The sequence below is a fragment of the Myotis myotis genome, unplaced genomic scaffold (genome assembly GCF_014108235.1).
Source record: "Myotis myotis isolate mMyoMyo1 unplaced genomic scaffold, mMyoMyo1.p scaffold_m19_p_11, whole genome shotgun sequence".
Taxonomy (NCBI): Eukaryota; Metazoa; Chordata; class Mammalia; order Chiroptera; family Vespertilionidae; genus Myotis; species Myotis myotis.
Genome location: NW_023416315.1, coordinates 72,540,564 through 72,544,989, shown reverse-complemented (window position 1 = coordinate 72,544,989; position 4,426 = coordinate 72,540,564).

The following is a 4,426-nucleotide window of genomic DNA, read 5'->3' as shown; positions in this document are numbered from 1 at the left end:
ACAGTAGAAAATATCAGCAAGTAAACATAAAGTAGATAAGGAACCACATAGAAGTCTTAGAACTGAAAATAGTACTCACCTTTCACTGTGAGATGGTGAATATCTATCTCACTGGATGAGACCAACATTAAAGTGGAGATTACAGAGGAAAGTATGAGTGAACTTGAAGATAGATCAATAGAAATTATTCTGTCCTAACAAGAGAAGGGGGAAAAAAGATTAAAAGGAAATGAGCAAAGCTTTAGAAATTTCTGGAACAATTATATAAGGCATAACATTGTCTTGTGAAATCCTAGAAAGATAAACAGTCCATTGCAACAAAAAATACTTGCAGAAATAATGGCTAAAATATGGTGATAGCTTTCTACATTCCACTTGAAGTTATAAAATGTTGATTCTAATCTTTGTAATCTTTAGGTTAATGACTAAAGAAATAATATAACAAATAAGTTTTCCAATGATCTATTGCTGTATAATAAACCACCCCAAAAATAACAGATTCTATAAATTGAGAAATAACCAACATGTGACACCGTGTTTGTTTTAGGTGTACAAATACAGGTGTACCTTAGAGATATTGCGAGTTTTGTTCCAGACGACTGCACTGCAATAAAGCAAATATGACAATAAAGCAAATCCAGTGAGTTTTTTTAGTGTCCCAGTGCATATAAAAGTTATGTTACATTCTACTGCAGTCAATTAAGTGTGCCATAGCATTATATCTAAAACAAATGGGCATACCTTAATTAAAAACACTTTATTGCTAAAAATGCGAACCATCATCTGAGCCTTCAGTGATATAATCTTTTTGCTGGTGGAGGGTTTCTCCTCTGTGTTGATGGCTGCTGACTGGTCAGAGTGGTGATTGCTGGAAGTTAGGATGACTGTGGCAATTTCTTAAAATGAGACAACAGTGAAGTTTGCCTCGTTGACTGATTCTTCCTTTTATGAACGATTTCCCTGTATCACAGAATGCTGTTTGATAGCAGTTTACCCACAGAACTTCTTTCAAGATTGAAGTCAATGCTCTCAAACTCTGCCACTGCTTTATTGATTAAGTTAGTGTAATATTCTATTTTGTTATTTCTACAATCTTCACAGCATCTGTAACAGTAGATTCTATCTCAACACACCACTTTCTTTGCTCATCTGTGAGAGCAACTAACCTGTTCAAGTTTTATTCTGAAACTGTGGCTATTGAGTCACATCTGCAGGTTCCCCTTATAATTCTTATTCTCCTGATATTTTCACCAAACCTGCAGTTCCTTCCTCCACAGAAATCTTAAATTTCTTGAAGTTATCCATTAAGGCTGGGATTAACTTCTTCGGAACTCCTGCTAATGTTGATATTTGACCTCTTCCCACGAATCACAAATGTTCTTAATGGCATCTAGAATCGTGACTCCTTTCCAGAAGGTTTTCAGTTTTCTCAGTGCAAGATTACCAAAAAGGTTAACTTTGTAAAAATGCAATACCTGTGGTCCAGCCAGCACGGCTCAGTGGTTGAGTGTCAACCTATGGACCAGAAGGTCAATGGTTCGATTCCTGGTCAGGGCACATGCAATGCGGGCTCATCCCCAGTACAAGGCATATGAGAGGCAGCCAGTCCCTGATTCTCTTTCATCATTGATGCTTCTCTCTCTCCCTCTCTCTTCCTCTCTTAAATCAATTAAAAAAAATATTTAGCCGTCACCGGTTTGGCTCAGTGGATAGAGCATCGGCCTGCGGACTGAAGGGTCCCAGGTTCGATTCTGGTCAAGGGCATGTACCTTGGTTGTGGGCACATCCCCAGTAGGAGGTGTGCAGGAGGCAGCTGATCGATGTTTCTTTCTCATCGATGTTTCTAACTCTGTCTCTCTCCCTTCCTCTCTGTTAAAAAAATAATAAAAAAAATCAAAATATATTTTTTTAAAAAATAAATAAAAATATAAAAAAAAACACAAAAAGAATATCTGTGAAGTGCAATAAAATTAATCATAATAAAGCAAAGTATGCTGTAATGATCTGATATATGTATATATTGCGAAATTGATTACCACAATATAATTAACATCCATCACCACACAGTTACAATTTTTAAAAAACTTTTAAGATTTACTGTATTAGCAACTTTAAAATATACAATGTTGTATGCTTAACTATAGTCATCAAGTTATACATTCTATCCCCAGGACTTATTTGTTTTATAACTGGAAGTTTGTTCCTTTTGACCACCTTCCATCCATTTCCTCCACTCCACAGCCCCACCACTGGCAACCACCAATCTGTTCTATCTATGAATTGTTGTTGCTTTTTTTAAGATTCCACATATAATGATCATACAGTATTTGTCTTTCTCTGCATGACTTAGTTTACTTAGCACAATACCCTCAAGTTCCATCCGTGTTGTCGCAAAGACAGGATTTCCTTTTTTCTGGCTGAATAATATTCCTGTCTATGATATTTTCTTTCTCCATTCATCCTATTCCTGATCTTAGAGGAAAAGCTTTCAGCTTTTCAATGCTAAGTATGATGTTAGCTGTGAGCTTGTCATGCATGGCCTTTATTATGTTGAGGTACATTCCCTCTATACCCATTTTGCTGAGAGTTGTTATCAGGAGTAGATATTGAATTTTATTAAATGCTTTTTCTATATCTGTCTAAATGATTGTTTAATTTTTATCCTTCATTTTATTATGTGGTGTATCACATTGTGTGATTTGAGCATGTTGAATCATCCTTTCATCCTTGGAATAAATCCCACTAGATCATGGTGTAAGGTTCTTTTAATGTACTGTTGAATTCTATTAATCTTTTGTTGAGGGTGTTTGCATCTGTGTTCATCAGAGATATTGCCCTATAATTTATTTTCTTGTATTGTCCTTGTCTAGTGTTGGTATCAGAGTAATGCTGGCCTTATAAAATGAGTTTAGAAATGTTTCCTACTCTTCTGTTTTTTTGGAAGAGTTTTTGAAACTCTCCTTTAAATTCACCAGTGGAGCCAGCTGGTCCTGACTTTTGTTTTGATTACTGATTTAATCTCCTTCCTACTAGTAGGTTGGTTAAGACTTTCTATTTCTTTATGATTCGGTCTTAAGTAGGCAGTATGCTTCTACAAAGTATCCCATCCTTATAGATTGCCCAATTTGTTGGCATATAATTGTTATTGTCGTCTCTTATAATCCTTTGTATTTCTGTGATATCGGTTATAACTTCTCTTTCATTTCTGATTTTGAGTCCTCTTGTTTTTCTTGGTGAGTCCAAGTAAAGGTTTGTCAATTTTGTTTATCATTTCAAAGAACCAGTTCTTAGTTTCATTGATCTTCTCTAGTGCTTCATTTATCACTTATTTCCACTTTGATCTTTGCTATTTTTCTAATTCCTTGAGGTGTAAGGTCAGATTGGGGACATACTTTGTATTTCATTTCTCTTAATCTATTGAGGTTTATTTAATTGCCCGGCATATTATCTGTCTTAGTGAATGTTTCATGTTCACTTGAAAAAAAATGGGCCATAAACAGGTGCTTAATTTCACTAGTTATCAGAGGAGTACAAAATAAAATAAAACAATTCTATTGAGCCCATCAGATAAGAGAATGTATGTCAGTTCCTATTAAGCATTGGTATGGCTGCGGGGTAATGAACATTCGTGCATTGCTGGTAGGTCTGTAAATCCATTGAAGAGCAGGATAGCAGTGAGGCAGTCAGGCTGTCACCCAGAAAAAGATGGCAGGATAATTCGAGGTTTGCTTTACAAGGAGACTGTTTTTGCAGGTGTGGGGAAAAGAGCTATTACCCAACCCCCAACCAACTGGAAGGGACATGGGGAGAGAGTAAAGGCTGGGACCAACGTTAACAAACCTTGTAGGGGTTGTCTTAAGAGGATATGTGTCCTTCAGTTGAGGCACAGATACTAATCTTTCAGAGAGTGGAGCCAGGTGAACACCTGGACCTCACTCTCCCTTGGATACCCTGCTGGGGTTCCCTATTGGATATATCCTAACAAGAGCTGAAGGATCCATTGATGTAGATCGTAGTTTCACCTTCCCAGGGAGTGGTTGGGTGGAGAGAGGATCTTGGGGGAGACAAACAGAAATATCTCACAACATCAACAGTTAATGAAATAGAAAATGCTTGTGCTCTATAACTAGCTATTCCACTGCTAAATATACTCAAGAGACTTTGTCACATGTACGTCAGGACAAATTTACAAGTATGTATAGTGCAATATTGGAAGAAAAAGTCAAAAATAACTCAAAATTTTATCAGTGTGAGAACAGGTAGGTAAAATTGTGGGATGGACCTATGGTGAACTATTACAGATTAGTTAAATGAATTACATCTTTACTTTTTAACATGAATGCATCTGAAAATAGTGTTGATGAAAGAGCAAATTGCAAAATGAAGCAATATAAGTATAACTCTGTATTAGCTGGGAATGCCTTTG